Genomic DNA, 18945 nt, shown 5'->3' on the forward strand with positions numbered 1-18945 from the left:
AAGAGATGGCTTCAATATTTTGAAACTTTGTTGTAAATTTCAAATTGGAATTTTCCTATTTTAAAAAGGAAAAGTGCTTGAGACAAAACAATCTGATCACACTAAAACGATACTTCGAGGATCTGCAGTCAAGTACTTCTTTATCTTTCACTCTTAGAAGTTAAAAGCAAATCAACAGAAAAAGAATTTTTGTAATGACAAATTTAGAACGAACAGTTGATGAGCTAAAAGCTGCTTGGTTAAAGTCTTTTCACAGTATTAAAGCATATTGAGATAGAATGCATCGTGATGTCTATAAATGATTGAAAAGATTCCAGGAAACAGCTGTTCTAAAGAAACTAGTCTGGAATTATTATTTTTTTTTTTTTTTAAGTCATCATTAAAAAAATCTGAAATTAAAATTTTTTTTCTTTGCTCAAGTCCTTCATTCTCTGTAACTGATTGTGTTTCATGAGCTTCCAATGCCTGTCTTTTATATGATTTTCTTTTCATAGCTCATATTACTTTTCTTGTCTCTCTCTAGATCAAAGGAGGGGAAAAAGAAAAGAAAAATGGTGACTGAGAATGATGTCTGCAATCTGCCACATTTTATCTTATTTTTTTTTTTTTTTTTTTTTACTAAATGTTCTTACCTTGATTTAATGCAGCTTTTGCTCATTATAATTCTAGGAATCACGGCAGATAATTCTTCGCCATCCTAAGTATCCCAACCTTTCATACATTTATAGAAGTAAGTACTTTGCCAGCCCTGGCGATAAAAATTCAAGCCCAATGTAATTAAGATTCTAAATACATTTCATTTGCTTTCTTTAAATTTTAGTTGCCATCTGGCTATACAAGCTAGCATAGCTTACATTTTAATTTTCTTTTGAAACTTTGAAAGCTAGAGGCATGACTAAAAGAATGCCAAGTTATCACATGGCTACAAGCACCGATGATTTTAAAAAAACATCAAACATTGTGAGGAAATAGTAGCCCACTTCCATATATTCTTATGTCGAATTTCAGGAGACTAGTGCTTGGCGTCTCTTTGCTTGAGACTGAAAGTAACTCCTGGGCAGTGTGACGATTTGTATCTTGTAAGCATTTAAAACTAGCCTCTGAATTTCATTAGCTATTCTTGGGAAAAGTCCATTGCTGTTAGGTTTAGAGTTGTAGAAGAAGGTAACATACATATATTTGCAGAAAGTGATCTCTCAGGTAGTGCAATTTTTGCCAGTGTACATGAATTCTGAGGGAAACTTAGTGAATACCTGCCTTCTTTATGAATTTCCAAAGCCTGTTGCTAGTTGTGACTGCAGCGCTCACAAGGAGTGGCTTTGTTTTGTTGTAGGTATGAGCATGAACTTCCCAGTGCTGTGACGTCTTTGTCTCCCTCCTCTTCCCATGCCAGCCTCTCCCTCATCCACAGGTTTGGCCTCTTTCAGCAGCGATATCCTTACTTATGCAACGTAAGTAGGACTTTTGATGCTATAATTCTTTTTGATAATGACTGCATAGCTCCATGTCATCTTCCATTAATCTACCAGTAATCACCCTTGTGTTTAGAAATAATAATGGAAGGATATTTAAAAGTTGAATGGGCTTAGGATGGGCTTACAAGGTATCCTTTCAAAATTAAATTGTATATCACCTGAATTCCACTTGAAGGTACAAACACGATAGACCAAAGGAGAAAAAAAATAAGAATCAATGAGGGACTTGGTTTAGACTTTATAAAATCTTGAGAAACATGACTTTTGTACTTTTTCTATAATTTTCAGCATACACATTGTCACAGGTACTTGTAACAGCAAAAAAAGGATAAATTTATGTAATTTTACTGCACTGCATCTTTTTTCAAAGAAATGTAAAAAACTTTCAGAAGTGCTATTTCAACGGAACAGTTCAGTTCTGTAAGTGGTCAGACCTATGAAAAGTCATGGATTTTGATGTCTAGTAACAGCCCGAGTTATTTTCTAACTAAATAAAGCAACCTGTTTCGGGCTTGACCTCATTTTCATATATACATTGGGAAAGCCAGTGATTGTAAACACAGATGGTCTGACACATCGTGTCGTGCTGCTGCCCTTGTTTTGGAACAGGACAAAATCTTGCATTGAGAATAAGGATTTTTATGTCAAACAAAGCACTTAATTAAGAACAGATTTCAATATTTAATGACTACACAGTAGCTTATTAAAGTGTTTGCACTTGTGTTTATGATGTTTGGTGGGTTAAATACCAATATATTTGTTAACTGTAGAAAAACTTGCATTGCTATTGCATCAAATCCAAGCCTTACTACTGCGATGTCACAGAGGGTCCCTCACCTAGAAAAACAGATTTAATCTTTGTGTATCTGGGACAATGTCTGGAGAACTCAGCATGATTTTGGAAGCAGGATACAGTCAGTGGGTACAAGAAGAAACAGAATGGACAATTTGGTAATCTTTCTTGTAGGACCGCTACGTCTCTAAATCAGCTATAACTGGGTAAAATCTTTGCTTCCAGCCCAGCAGAACATCATCTTCACTATTTAGCATTTGGAGGGTTAAAGATATCTGTAGACTCCCACAGCCACACTAGGATGTACATATGTTCACAATCTACCCCAATTTCTTCCCTGAAATCATAGATTGAAGCAATGGATGGTTTCTTTTCCTGAGTTTAAGGTATGAAGCTTATGAAGTCTGTTACATTTCAAACTGAAAGTGCACAGTTGCAGTATAAATAGAGGGATTTGCAATTTAAACAGATGGCCTTTTAACTTGGACCCTTGAAGAACCCACCAACTCTCTCCTTCTTTTAAATTGTGGGCAAGAGAACTATTTCCTTCTTCTGCAACACATACCTTGTCCTGGTGTATGGTAAAGGTTCTTTACTGTTTTCATGCCATTGGCTTGTTAAATGATAAAATAGAAGACCACAATGTTGCTCTTCTATCCAGGATGAAAATGTTTCAACATTTCTCTTCTAGCAGCTCATTTAAAAATGATAAACAAACATCTCATCGCTCTTTTCCTTTGGGACCTTTCCTCCAGATGAAAGAAAAAAGTTCACTGTTCAGTTCCCTAAATGGTGCTTCTTCTGAGAAAGTCATTGTGGCTTCAAACTCTTACATATGGTATTGTACATACATACTTAATGCTATGGTCCTGTGAGAGATGTTAGTAATTTATACCTCCATCTGCAATAAGTTATAACCACCTGCACCAGCTCAACCATGCTGCTAATGTGCGAGTCCTCCTCCATTCCCGCTGCCTTCCCAGATTATCATTTATGGAGGCAGTGTGGTGCCTTTAGAGATGGAAGTGAGGCTGTTACTCATGACCTTCCCTGAGAAATGCGGTTAGTCAAGGGCACCATCCACCCCAGCAGAATGGGTGGGTTAACCTTCAGGGAAAGAATGTGATCTGTTGGTGATTAATGTGAAAAAAAGAAGCATCAATGTCTGTCATCTGAATGACTTCTTACAGGCTATTCAGAGAGCTCTGTACAACATCACGGTTCCTCTTGTACTGTAGGATTTTGAGTACTTTGATGGTAGAGCTGATGGAAGGGACCTCTGTCAACAGATTATAACCATCACCTGTTGTGCATATTTCTGATTAAATCTAAATTAAGTTTTCATTCAAAACAATTTAAAATGAGATTGCAGTTTTTTGCCACCAAATGTTAAGATATCATGAAATACACATTTTAAATCTCTACAGAAAGGACTCTAAAAATTTGATGGAATGATAACGTTGGACAGTGGCAAAATGTCATCATTGAATTAAAGAATATTTATTAAATCCAGCAATATTCCTTACAGTATTACACTCTTTAGTGTAAATTTTCTCAATTCCTATTTTCTGGAGTTAGATCTCACACTGTATATTTGATTCTTTCCATCATCTCACATTTAAAAGAGTATTCAAAGGTGGTTTTTCTGCTCAGTGCGAAATCTTTTTTTTTTTTTTTGCATTTCCATGATATCTTCCATTCAGGAATCTCAAAGACTTTTGATATTAGTGACACAGCTTTGCAGTACCCTTGGAGACAGGCAGCATCATGATCAGTGTCTGAACAATAAGAGAGGTCAGGCAAAGAGAATCTGAGTAACTAAGTAGACAAACAAGCTTGTGGCATAGCCAGGAAAAGAATGCAGAGCTATTCTTTCCAGAGGAGATCTGTTAATTTTTTAGTTTATTTTTTCCCCAGCAAATGATTCCCCAAGCAATTGCAATTTCAATCATTCTGAAATGATTTGTGAGTTTGACTAGAATTTATGCAACAGTTTTAATCGAAAAGTTGAAAGAAAGAAAAAAAAAAAAAGCCAAAAAGCCAGAAACATAGGCTTGGCTCCTAACTGCTGAAATGAACATTTTCACTTTTTTATTTAGGATTGTTTTCCAGTGTGCCCACCCCAGAGAAGGTAAAGCCTCTCTCTTTTTATGTAAGCAGGAGGGAAGGAGGGCTGTGGAGCACAGCGTGCAGTTTGCTGCAGGGTGGGTGCAGGGGCTGCAAGAGTGTTCCTGGCCTCTCAGGCAGGCAGCACAAATGAATCTCGCTATTTCAATCTTGTACTATTACAGAAAAGTACAACAACGGATCTCTTTGGTCTAGTCCTTTGCTGCTTTCATTTTCCAAAAAAGCTTCAGGTCTGAATAGGCTGTCTTAGAAATATCCCTAATCAAGTATAGTTAGACTAAGCATTAGAAAGCTGGACACAGTAGTGTTTAAACTCTATCAGGTGGGGAGAAGAAGAAATATAGCCTTTTGGTAGATGAAAAAAATACATTAATTTTGTTAACTGAATGCAATTTTCATTTTGCTCAAAAAAATTGTTTACGCAGTTTTGCTCCTAGGCTTTACACATGTATTTTCCACTATGAAAACACTGCTTTTCCTTACAGCTTCACCTGTCTGTATCTTCTTTAGGAGCATATATTGGGATGCAGTGAGTTGTTCTTGTTATTATTTCTAAAAAAAGAAAAAAAAAAGTGCATCACCTCATTGGAGACTATTCTGTAAAGTTACAAGTCACTGTTGTTTCCTGGCACATACGGAAGGATGAGCTAGGTCTTACACTTCACCTGCAGCTGGGCTGATACTTGTTCACCTTCTTGGATTCCTGAATGCTTTTTCTAAATCAGAGTTGTGGCTAATTCTTTGTGGATAACCTAAACCAAGACATATAGAAAACTGATTTGAGCTTAACTCTGTTAAAAGGAATGAGAGAGAGATGTGTTTGTTCTATTGTCCTATAGATATTTGATATATAATATAAGTTGATGCACGACTGGAAGAAAGTTAATGAAGTTTCACTGTCCATTTATTCCCAACAGTATAGCTAATCATTATAGTCATTAAATATTTTCCCTGTTTATATCAGTACTGTTGTGAGATCTCAGCTTGATTTCTAGACCTTGCAGATTAGTACAAGGTTACTGAGGCATGTATGAATCACTTTGGAAGTCTAATTGTTTTTCCTGCTCAAATAGCAGAACACACTGCAGTCCTGAAATTGAGGAACAAATCCCAGCAGATAACTTATCAGATTTTTTTACCCCTTTCTGCAAATATAATGCAAATATTTTAAGCCTCTTTTTCATATTATGTATTTATTTCTGTGTGAACAAGTTCCGGCCAGCTAATTTTTTAGCAATTTGCTCCATGTAGATCACTTTTGTATTGTGGTGTATTTTTTGGGTTGGTGTTTTTTTGTTTTTTTTTTTTGTTTTTTTTTTTTTTTTTTTTTTTTTGATGAAGTTGTTTGTTTGTTTGTTTTGTTTTTACCAAGACTATCTGGCAATCTGCTCTTTTCTAATTCTAATGCAGCGTTGTAGGTGCTTTATCTTCTCTCATATTTATGCCACTTTGTTGCATGTACCTTCATTCATATGATCCTGTTTGGAAGATTTGTAAGATATTTGTCTGGTTTATTTAATTCCCCTGGGTGCCTGAGTTTTGAACGCAGGTGTAATTTTGTTAATCTCTGTAGTCCCAGATCAGCAGCACAAGCTATTCCATACAAATGCCTTTTTGAATGCTATTTTCTTGAGAACAGCTACATATTTTTAAGTGCCTTTTTCCCCATCTCAGACTGCATTCTCAGACCTATGAGCAACCTGAAATCAATTCACTGGCCTTCGTATTTGTAGATTGTGTTTAAGTGCTTGCATTTGACATAGTAGTTCATTCTTCAATGTTCATGAGAATATTTGCACTCTGCTTTTTTTGGTGGGAGCAGTTCTTATTGAAAGTTAAAAATGACCAGCACTAAAGGGAGATAGTGGCAATAAAATAATAATGTTCAGATTGAGTAACAGTATTATTTTGGCTAAGGAATTTTGAGAGAATCTAAGCTTTACGTTATGCCTGAGGACTAGATCTGCTTTTAGTTGAAATTTGGAGTTGAAAAGAAAACAAGTAGTTGAACAAATAAGCTGAGGTGTATGAAAAGAGGAAGGAAGAAACTGAGTTGTGAAGGGTCTGGAAGGAGCTTAGATGTTAGGCTGAGAGGCTTAGGACAACGGTGAAGGAGATTTAGCAGACATTAAAAGGTAGTGGGCTATATGTATTGAATGAGTGTTCAATATGTGCTACAGTATGGTTGTGTTAGAAACTGCTCAAGGTGCTACCTGACAAGGAGACACCAGGGAAAACACAAATGTCACTGTTTCCATGCTGTGATTCTGAAGTCTTTTGTGGTTCAGGGGTTCATAGATTGGGAATTGTTTTTTGACAGATTTATGAAGAATCTCTTTTGGTGTGAACAGAATACCTGTGTGAATTACAGAGCTTTTTTTTTTGCTAGCGCACAGACTGCATCAGTAGTTAGAGAAAAAATGGGTGAATACTATGTTTCTAGCACTTTGATAACAATGATTATTTTGCTTACAATTTAAATACAGTTTCCAGAAGTTTTGTTTCAATTTTGTGCAGCAGAAATACATGTTCAGAATGAGGGGATTTGCATTTAAAGTTTATAGAGAAAAATGGTGACACAGCTGGGAACTAAACTCTGAGCTCCTCATTCCTAGAATAGAATCTGAACTGCAAGACTGCTCTCCTTATGTTTACAGATCCTACTCTGAGGCAGATAAATGTTGTGGTACAAAATACAATTCAACTGGTTTACATCAACAGGGAACTGACCTTTTATGAGAAGAAGACAAAGCTTCGGAGTTTGATTACCCACTTGAAATCTATTTGATTTCCTAGTGCAAGGACTATAACCCAAAAGAGAGCATGTCTATTGCAGATTAAAATTAACCTTTGTTCTGTATTTGTTCTACCTTGTAATAAGGATATACAGAGAGAAAGCTACTGGTTTGTTTTGTAATCATTTAACAGTCTGTTAGGTATTTGGATTCTATGCCTGTGCTGTATAACACTAACATCTGTTAGCCCTGTTCAGCTTATTTCTTACAGAAAGACACTATATACGATTATGGGCTGGGAGCAGAAAATGAACAAAAACACTGCAAAATCAATTGCAGAACTATGCTTGCTGAATAGAATTGATAATAAAAAATATGACTGGAAAGAAATTTAATAAATAGAAGGATGATAGCAGGATGACATCTAAGAAGAGGTAAGATTTGGACTTGATTTTTGTGGTTAAGAATTATTGCTGTTACTTTTTATGATTCAATAATATTGAGGTCCAACTACATGTGAGGTTCCTCAATTCTCCACATCTTTGAAAATGCTGTAAATAAACCTGGACAAGAGGGACTGCCATATGTATTTTAGACTCTTTTGTAATGTATACAATTAATCATTTTAGAGTAGCAGCCAAGTGAGATGGGAGAAGACCTTTCTTTTTTTTTTCTTTGGTTCTTAATAATGATTACCAGCCACATGTCATTTCTGGTGAACTTCTGATTCTTTCTCTTTTGGGAGCAATATTTTTGGTGGCATTTTGACACGTTTAGCTGATTCTTCACCCGACATTTCATTAACTCATTGGTCTTGATTTTTCCCTTACAGGGATGAAAATTGAGAGCAGCATATTGGTGTGAAGCTAGTGTGAGAGAGACCAGGTTTCAATTCAGTGACAGAATCATCCCTCACGCCAACCAACTGCTCAAAACATACTAATGTGTCTTTTGGGATTTTGAGACTGCAGCTAGCTGTTGGCTAATACAACCAATATAGTCTTCCCCCTCGTTTTAGTGACTGCTATTCTAGCACAAGCTGTTGCACAAGAAGATGGTGAACCTTACTGTGGAATTGATTTGGCTTATAAAGAAACTGGCAAACATCCCTACTTTATTTTTCAGCTAAATAATTTTCAGTTCTGGCTTGCTGGATGGCTGCCAAATGCTTATAAAGCTCTGGTACAATGGGTAAGATCTGGCAGCAGGGATGTGAGAGCGTCATTATTTTACCCTAGCACTGCTGTGAAAAAGTTCTTGTGATAACGTAGGAGATGCCTTGAGATGTTTTGCCTATTGTTAGATGCCAGGACAAACCTGCAATTCCTCTTTAAACTAAGTGAAAAATGCTTCCCTGGTCCGGAAACCTCAGAAATCTTCCTCCTTTATGGTTTTGAAATTATTTTTTAAAAATAATTTATTTTTTTGTATAATTTTAGCTCTTTTGTAATTGTTTCCTGAGAGTATTTTTTCTCTGGATTTCTGTGTTTGCCTTCTCTGAGATTTTGCTGGTACCTTTTAGCACATGATACATTCAGGGGACATGAAGAGATTCTTTCTTGTAGAGGAACATAATGCACCTGACAATAATGCTCTGTATTTCAGGGACTACCTAGGTAGGTCAATCCTGATTAGTGTGGGCAGAACAAACATAGTTTCTGGTGAGGGGAAAAAAGAATCCTGTGTCCTCTTTAGTACTGAATAGCATGGAAAATAGCAAAGACATTTTGCCATCCTTGATAGATACTGGCAGGAAATGTAGTTAAACCTTTATTTAAAGGTTTTGGAGGCTTACACCTGTATGATCCTCTTTTCCTCCAGTGTTAGGCTAGAGTTGTTGAACTGCTATTTAATACCATTATGATAACATAAAATTGGAATACCTTATAGCCTGTGATTTTTCTTTATTTTTTTATCAGAGATTTTTTTCACTGTGCGCTGCTGACCAGAGCCAGGGTCAATTGCATCTATCTACAGTTGATTTCCAGTTGTGCACTCGATCTTTATTTCAAAGTGCAAAGTTCCCATTGACTTATATTAGCAAAAGATTAGGATGTTGATTTTTGATAGTCATAGTAATTCCCATAAACATATATACTTTTAAAAACCTTCCATAAAGATTACTGGCTTTTGCCTTGATTCTGGCATTGTCTTAAGAGCGACATTACATAGTTAGGAAGGAGGCATCAGTATTTGGCAATATCACAAAACTGAAAGTACTCAAATACAACAGAATGTTACCAAGATTTCTGATTCCATTCAGAATAAGGCAGAATTTTCATCACTGCAAATTGCTTCACACTTAAACACTTTGCCAGCAGACAAAATTGGATTTTTTTACAGCAGCCAAAGAATAGTATTTACATTATCTTAGTGCATAATTAAGCCATTAAGCTGAAGGCTTCCGGGTTTGAGCATACAAGGAGAACATTTGAAAAGTGTTAGAAAGACTGTATAGTGCTAGGACACTGTAGACTGTCTGGTGGCTGCTACCAAAATGGGCTGAGCTCAGGCTTTTATGGGGGATGTAGGAATACCAGATATGGCTGGTTTTACTGTCTTATTTTGACTTGCAAGACACAGTATAATATGTCATGAGGAGGGGTGTAGTTTGCTCTGTGAGCAGAACCAGACATGTAAATGTCACTCTTTTAAAACCCCAGGAAAATGGCAAACAAGGTATGATATCAGTTACTTTATAAAGAGTTCTACTTCTGAATCACAGTTGCCTATCTTATTCTTGTTGCTGCTTTTGGCCTTTACTACCACTAAATTACTTGTCTGACTGCTGGGCTGGCTGACGTCTGCCTTCTCATCTCATTCTTCACCTGTTCTCTGCAGATGCACTAGACAGGGAGGAAGGAACTGGACTTGAAATGAGCAGGAAGGGTGTTAGGAGAGAGGTTCAGGAAATAACAGCTTTCTCCTACTTATACAGCTCTGTAGTTCTGCTCAATTTTTTCATTAATGACTCAAGGGGTGGAATAGAGGGATCGCTAGGTTTATGAAGGATTTGAAAGCTAGATTTAAATGACCAGTCAAAAGAATCTGGAGAGTTGAAAATGTAACTTGGAAAAGTCAGGATATTGTGCAAAAAGGAGAAGCAGAAGTTCAATATTTAGGCAGAACTAATCAACTGCTTCAGTATTGGGTGTATGAATACGGACTAATACCAATTCCAAGGAAAACATCTAGCATAGAGTTATATCTGATTGTGAGTTGGGTTCAAGCCAAGGGCTTTGTGATGCTGTGAATAAAGCAAATATGACTGCGTGTGGAGCATAACCTGTGAGATCCATGGAGTCAGGTTCCTACTCTGTTCCCTGCAGCAGTCTTGCTTGGAGTAAAGTGTCCAGTTCTGGGCACTGCCTGCTGTGAAGGATATTGGCCAATTGGAGAGAGCACAGCAGAGAGCAAGGAAAATGGTCGGTGACTTGAAACACAGGGTAAGTTTGAATAAACTGTCATTGTTCAGACTAGACAAATGATTTAGGTTCATTTAAAAATGCAAAAAAAGATGCTGCAAAGAGGGAAGGAATAATGTGCTATCCATGTCCTAACAGCTGGGATGAGAACTTAGGGAATTACACTGCAGCAAAACAGATTTCAGATACTGAGTTAGTATAAACCTTCCTGAGAAGGATAGTGGCATACCAGGATAAATTACTAGCAGAGGCTATTGATTCTCCATTACTCTGCAGAGGAAATCTTAAGGAATGTAAACTATAGATCTGTCAGGAATGGTAGAGATATCTTGGTTCTCCCTTGTCAAAGAGGTCTGGGCTAAAGGATTTCTTAAGTCTACCAGAGAGTACCAGACTACCAGAGGGTTTTTTTAACCTGAGCAACCGAGGAGGGTGGGGCAGGTGGTGGTGTTTTTGTTTGTTTTCTGTGTGGTTTGGGGGGTGGAGGGTTGTGTTTGTCTGTTTTGTTGTTTTGTTCGTTTCTCCCCCACCCCCCCCTTCTTTTCCTCAGCTGGGAGACAGAGATCAAGTGGGGGCAGTAAGATGCACACGATCACAAGATAATTCATGTGAGAAGAGACCTCAAGAGGTTTCTTGACCAGCCCTGTGCAAAGCAGGGTCAGCTATGAGATGAGACATGGTTACTCAGGACTTTGTTCATTTAGGTCTTGAAAATCTCCAAAGATGAAGACACACAAGTAGCTGCTTTTGCCACTGACCTACTAGTGCCTCCCTCTCCTAGCTGATGCCCTCCTCCCTGGCCCAGTGCAATTGAATCCCCTGCCTCCTTGATTTCCCTTTATAACTCCTGAGTGTGAAAGAGGCATCAGTCGTTGCTCAGAATAGCCATATAGGCACCTTGTACCAAAAAATTCAGCAGAGACCATCTGACTGTGCATTCACTGAGTCACAGCTACTGTCCCCACAGAGATGCTGTCCTTGACTTAGAAGTGGGATTTTTCAAGGAAATTTTGGAGAGTTCAGCTCCACAAACCACTGGTATCCTTTAGAAAATCCCATACCCAAATGAATACAAGATTTTTAAGACAGATGATTTTCTTTTAATCTCCTTCTTGTGGATGTTTCAAGAGGCACTGGATTGAAAATAATACTTGAGTTACATGAAGCAGTTGAGAGAGTAATTCCATGGAGAAGCCTGAAGTAGATAAAAACAAGATAAACAGGTACCTTGGGAGCTATCGATCAGTTGAATAAGTAGGAAGAAATGAATGTGAAATAGGACATCATGGATGACTTTGATATCAAAGGGAGAATGATGCATATTTAAAATAATTTTGTTATTCTTTCTTAACCACAGTGCTTATTCTTCAGTTTGTTCTTCAGTTTCTTATAATTTTTCTAATGTTGCTACAATAGGCTTGTTATGAGCAGATACTCTTGCTAATAAATGGCTTAATCTAGCTTCCTCCGAATACAAGGAAAGATTTCTATTGATTTCAGTGGGAAATGAATTAAGTCCATTTTCTTTAAACTTGGCACCGCTTGTCATCACTTAGATTTATTGCTCAGGAGATGGCAAGTAATAGAAAAGATGGGAATTAGTGTCTGCCCAAAATGTGCTCTGGGCTGGATCCAAAGTAAATTCATATTTTTATAAACTCAAAAACAAATCAAACAGTTCTTGTCCAGCAGTTTATTTTCTTTGCCTGCTACCATTTTGAGCCATTTTATTTGCTTTACCTTCCTATTTGAGCATTCAAGCTCTGTTGGCCGCCCCTTTGCTTGTGGCCTTCAAATTGAGGATGGAGTTCCCATTGGGCAATGGGTTTAATAAGTACCATATGTCCTCGTGATGTTTCCTTGTCCAGACCAATCCTGTTCTTTTGTTTAGATGATCTAGTTTCCTTCTTTAGCAGACTGCTGAGTTGAAAATATCCATGCAAATGGTCTCATTCCAGTGAGTTCCAGTGATGGAGGCTTATTTCCTCCAACAGCTGGCTGTACGTCATTGTAAAATTGTAAATGCTCAAAACTTTTGCTCCCGTTCCCAGGGGTTCCCCTATTAAAATGATTTTGCATTCACTACCTGCCAACAGGGCCTGTAAGTGAGCCAGAAAAGCAGCAGATTAGGCATAACTATGAATTCTAGTAGAACAGAAGGGTTGGAGATTGAATTTTTAGTTAAAAAAAAAAAAAAAAAGGGCCTTTCATGAGAAACAAAAAACTGAGTACCAAGTGCTCTGTGGGGCCTTTATATTGAACTGTAATTCACAATTAACACCTCTGCTGTTTTCTCACCATGGGAATAAAAGTCCTCCAAAAAGTTGATTGTGTGAAGATTTACCCTCCACGTTTTAGAGATCTTCTTCCAGCCAGATCCTCTTATTTCTGTAGGCAGAATAAGTCATTGTGACTTTCTCTTTAAAAAGAAGCTGGGTATTAACTGCACCATTCCAGTCTTTTCCCTAGGCCTTGTAATCAAGGGATCTAAAGTTTTAATCCTTTCAGTTTTACAGACCTGCAGAAAGAAGTAATGAGAGAAAAGCCTCTTGCATATTTTCACCTTTAAGTGCCCAACTTTTCAGTGTTATGAACAGACCAATTGTGTAGTACAACAGATGCTGTGGTCTTTCATCCTTCATAATAAGGAAGAAAAAAAAAAGTTAATTACACATTTGCAACCTGGAAATGTTTTCTAAGGACTGAAGCTATCTTTCTGTAATGAATATTTGTAATATGATTGTTTAATTTCTTAATTATCACTAAGAGCATGTACCTTCCACTTTGCTTCAAAAACTTAGGTTTGCGAGCATGAAAATTTGATCTTTCTTGTGATACGATTTGTTGACACATATGATCTTATGTTGACACTTACGATCTTTCTAGTAACAGAACATTTATTTTAAACAATTTATCTGAATTTATCTGTTTTTGTTTCTTCTATAATAACTTGGCCTCCATGCCAGTGGCTTGCTGTTGATTTTTGCATTGTAGTGTCACTGTTCATGTTTTGTTAAATTGTAATAATTATACTTTTCTGTTTTATATATATATATATGCACACACATATATAAGGTAATAGATATAATGTATTTATGTTTGACAGGTGGAGACAGAGAGAAATTTCCATCTTGTATTTACTACTGAAATTCACTTAGTGTTGTACTGTGTTGTGTTGCTTTTGGAGCTGTACTTAGGTGCTTGATATTGGAGAGCTGTTAAGGAAGTGATAGTTGAATTCTACTTCAATGTTGTGTAGCCTTGTGAGACTTGACACCAGTATATAAATATAGAGAGAATATTTTGGAGGTTGCCATAATGGAAGAATTAAAATAGTTAAAAACAGGAAGACAAAGGCCACCAGTAACCTGTCAGTTTAGCCTTAATAAATGCTCCTTAGAGACTTGTTTTCAGTGGGAGGCCATAGAAGAGAACCTGAAAGGAAAACAACTGAAATTAAGCAAAGACAGGAGATCATTTTCCTTCTTATTTGTGCTGGGTTTGTTCTGCTTTCATTTTTGAAGAGACAGAAGCCAGAAAAAAAGCCCAACTCCTATTCCCTTTTTGATAATCAGCCTATAAAACTAGTAGCTAGTGCCATAAATAACAGCTGTATAACTGTTGAGATGCTTGGAAACTGAAATGTGTGATGATGTATGATAGAACATTAATGATGGCTTTAAAATATTATTGGTGATACGTTTTGTCTTCTCAACAGAACTCAGAAAGAAAACATGAAGGCCAAAATGAATTAAAACAGAGTTTAGATGTGCTTGGCTTTTTCTTAAAGTGGAATTGAAATAGAAGCTTTATATATATCTATGTATATATATTTCATGATATTTGACAGCATAAACTTCTTTGGTTTAACATACTGTGTTGTGAGTAGATTAGTATTATTCTTTAAGTGAAGGAAAACAGGCCAACATGATCACACTGAAATATTAAAAGCATTGCGTATTTCAACCAAAATTAGGTAGCAAGATACATGAAAGTATTTTAGGCTTTTTATTTGACATATTTAACTTTTTCTTCTTCTTACTTCACAATGCTTGACTTAAGCTGTATTCTAAACTGTGACATAGCCCATTGTTACGGTTTGGAGATCTTGAAGAGCACCTGACCATATTACAGAAACAAAGTAAAATAATTTTTGTAGCATTTCTCTGGGTTAGTTCTTAGATCAGAGCAACCTTAAAGGATGAAGAGTGCACATCCATACCAAATTACTGCTCCTCCAGGTACATGATCACACACTTGACATGTTTTATGTTCCCTAGGGGAATAAACAAAAATTCTGGCAAATGTGACCTTCCTAAAGTTTTCACTGTACTGTTGATGACAGGCATGTTTCTTTTATTTGCTTGCTTCTACCTTTATAGAACGAAGGTTAAGCTGTTGGTGTTGCAGATCCTTGTCCTGCTCAATTAATATTTCACATTATTATAAGCCTTAAGAAGCTAACTTCGTTCCTCAGACACTAGTCTTCCATAACAAACCCATTTGACACATTGTTTATCAAACAGTAATAATATATTATAGCAAGCTCTTTTATTTGTCATTTTTGGACTAAGCACATAAAAATGAATATATTTTTATTCTGCATTTTGGTGCAGCTTTTTTCTTACATCTTATGGAAGTAATTTTAAAATATAAACCTATTATGAATTTACATGTTCTTTCTAGTTGTTTTCCTGTTCTATATAAATCTTAATGTTACATTCATGTTTTTATTTGGGAAAAATATAGATGCTCTTTATAAATTACAGTCAGGCTGACATTAAATATAAATAAACCTGACAAGTACAGGTACAAAGTCCAGTGTGACCCTTCACAGTTTTCTCCTTAAGTGTGATCTACACTGATGTATTGTTATTAATAACAATCATGAGATTGTCTTTGCTTTCAAAAGAGACTTAAAAACAATATGTTTTTATAGCATTTTATTTGGAGGTTTCTGTACTTTTGATAGGATTCTGCTGCTTTATGCTATCAATCTTTGCTCAAAAGTAGAGGTAATAAATTGTTTTGAAATCTGACCTTCAGATACAGTCACATGAACCTTGCAGCCAGGATTTTGAAGAAAACACCCAATACAGTGAATATTTGTTAAAATTGTGGGTGCTGACAATGTTATACTGTCTGCTCAGTCTATGCATTTTTTAAATAAACTAGCAGTTAATACGGCATTAGTGTTTAGATGCTTGATGTAAATAGCCATTTTGAAAGAGATGGAGCCTACTGAGTTATTTCATATGAGATTACAAAGCTCAGTCCTAATTTTGGGCCTTAACTGGCTTTTAAACACTGACTTGGAGATGAACTGGATCACATCTTCCACTTAAAAAATTATGGAATGCCAGATATTTTTTTTGCAAACTATTTCACTGAGTCAGTCCTATGATTTTCTGCAAAAATTCCAAGATAACAATGTGATTTATTTTTAAAATAAATCACTTGACATCTTCCAGGTTTTTATAACTTAAAGTGTTTTGTAACTTGTAGAAAGTAGGGGGTAATTCAAGAAAATATTGATATATTTTCCTTGCCATGGGTCTTCTCATCATCCCTACCCTTGGTTGCTGTCATACGATACCTGGAAGAAGCCTTCCCATCAGCAGACAGAACTCTGCACATACCTATGTGGAGATCACTCATGTAGCTTATCTGGGAATTAATGGTGCAACTGTGAAAATAGTAACATTCTAATAGCTGTAAATAAGATGTTTGAGCACAGTAGCATTCCAATGATGGCTGAACTGGTCCTTGAGGGGGGAAAAAAAATCAGAAAAGCTGGTTGATGTGGTACTGACACAAAAGATGAGTTATGAGCTGTTATTCAAAAACATTCATTTCTAAGAGCTCTACTTATCAAGTGGTGGCAAACATTTGGTTTAGGTTTTTATACTTAAAAAAACCCCACAACAAACAAATAATAATAATAATAATAATAACATAAACTAAAACAACATCAACAACAAAACAAAATAAAACCTCCAAGCCCCTAGAGGGGACAGTTTTAACTTTCACTGTTACCTAAAAATTCTGCTCTGGCTGTGCCTTGCACCTCTCTCTCTCAAGTCCTGTATTTCCCAAAAGAAAGAAGGAAGGCTTTGATTCCTTTCTTGACAGACCAGTATACGCCTGAACAGATTTTCACCCTATATCACTGATGTCCTTGAAGCCCTTAAGCAAAATTTATTTAGTGCACTAGCAGTTTTGCTTACTTTGTTACCCTGAAAGACATTTAGATTATACAATATCTCTGTCAAGTGAATAAGATGTAAGTCTGAAATGCTGATGGTTTGTGGAAAAATTGGAAAAAAATGTAGAATATCTATGAAACAGTAAGTGATGCCTTTAGAAGCACTGCTTTTTAAAATCACAGCGGTTTTTGTTCTTTCTCATATATTTCCTGTAGATTCTATTCCTTTACTTTAGTAAGACTGTGGCCTTTCCTATTTTTTGCAAAACCAATAATAAAAATATTGCAAAAGGACTTTACACATAGGAATCACTAAACATTTTACAAACACCTGTTAAATCTCATAGCACTACTTGTCAGATTCAGGCAGGTATTTAGGGAGCTTACATATTTAAAGCACCATCTTTGTACTAGCATGACATGAATAATGATATTATTTTATACTTGTCTCTTTCCTTCCAAGCAGGGCAAATAGTTCATTTGTTGTTCAAGATGGAGAAACCTATTGAAGATAAAAATTATTCACAAAAAGAACCTGAAGAAAGTGTTAAGCTCAGAAAAATCTTCTCAATTTCAGTCAGCTGCTTCTCCAGCTTCCAGAGGCCCAGGAGGAAATCAGATGAAGGTGGGGGCTGTTACTTTTTGTAAAATATCTTGGAGAAAGGTTTCTCAAGATTTTAATTCTGCAGGAATTTTCAGTTCTAACTCTTTGGATGAGGCATCTAAACAGTTTTCACGGGTGTCCACTCAGTTCTTATTTCTGTCCCAGGTTCTCATTGAGGCTTTCAGTATGATTGTGAGAGTCATCAGAATGTATGTGTCTAAAAGGGTTAAGATTCTTCTACTAACCTTAATTGTGGTATTGCTTGACATTTTAAAGCATGACCTTACAAAATTCCTCCACTACAGCTGCTTTATTTGTAATTACAGAGAGAGGCCGACTGGGTTTGAGGAACTACTTGGTTTTTTGGAATTGGTACTCCAGTTTCACCTCTCCAGAGCTCACTACTTCCCAACTAGAGGGATTGTACAAGGGAAGTTATAATATATAGAAGCTCTACAGGGAACAAAGCTGAGTCAGCCACTGGCATAGCTGTATTTTTGGTGGGAGGAAGAGAGCTTCTGTCTGCTGCTGCTGCTGTTGGGAAGGGTTGGGTGAGGAGACCTGTAACTAGGTGACAAGCAAGATGGTGTGAGGCCAATTTCATTTTTTGTGACCCTTCTCCCTTACTGCTGGCATATTTAAAGGAAACGTAGGATGTAACTAGGCTGACCAAATCATAGCAATTTGGGGGTATGCAATAGGTGTCAGGTTAACTTCATGGAATCATAGAATCATTGTGGTTGGAAGAGACCCTCAGGATCATTGAGTCCAACCACAGCCTAACTCTAGCTCTAAACCATGTCCTGAGAACCTCGTCTATTTGCCTTTTGAACTCCTCCAGGGATGGTGACTCCACCACTGACCTGGGCAGCCTGTTCCTATGCCTGACAACCTTTTCTGTGAAGGATTTTTTCCTAATATCCAATCTAAACCTCCCTTGGTGCAACTTGAGGCCATTTCTTCTTGTCCTATCACTCGCTACTTGGGAGACCAACACTCTCCATGCTACAACCTCCTTTCAGGTAGTTGTAGACATCAATAAGGTTTCCCCTCAACCTCCTTTTCTCCAGGCTAAATAGCCCCAGTTCCTTCAACCACTCCTCATAAGACCTGTACTCCAGGCCCCTCACCAGCTTCATTGCCCTCCTCTGCACTCTCTCTAGTATTATAGTGTCTGTGTTATGATGTGGGGCCCAAAACTGAACTTGGAGGTGAAGATGGGGACTTGCCAGTGCCAAGTAAAGTGGCACAGTCATTTCTCTAGTCCTGCTGGCCACATTATTCCTGATACAAGCCAGGATACTGTTGGTCTTTTTGGCCACCTGAACACACTGCTGGCTCATGTTCAGCTGAGTGTCACTCAATACCCCTGACCCTCAGTGTTCTTTTCAGCAGTACTTTGAAATCTGAGGGGGAGGTCATGTGAGATCTGCAAGAATCTGTCCATAGCAAGCACCCATGAATTAAATCATCTCTGTCCCAGTAGACACCTGTCAGGTGACATCCAGAACTGAGTAAGAGAGTCATCTGTGCCCTATGTGTGAACCACTTTGTGGGTATTTGTAGACAGATTTTTTCTAT

General features: G+C 37.0%; 1 long non-coding RNA gene across 1 annotated transcript in view; it reads left to right on the forward strand.

The window, feature by feature from the left end:
- Positions 1-17240: 17240 nt before the first annotated feature.
- LOC135580197 (uncharacterized) overlaps positions 17241-18945 on the forward strand; it is a 77189-nt gene continuing 75484 nt past the window's right edge. The window contains exon 1 of the long non-coding RNA XR_010474509.1: positions 17241-17385. This is a non-coding gene — a long non-coding RNA (uncharacterized LOC135580197). The remainder of the gene's footprint in view (positions 17386-18945) is intronic.

This window comes from Columba livia, chromosome 9 (genome assembly GCF_036013475.1).
Source record: "Columba livia isolate bColLiv1 breed racing homer chromosome 9, bColLiv1.pat.W.v2, whole genome shotgun sequence".
NCBI classification, from domain to species: Eukaryota; Metazoa; Chordata; class Aves; order Columbiformes; family Columbidae; genus Columba; species Columba livia.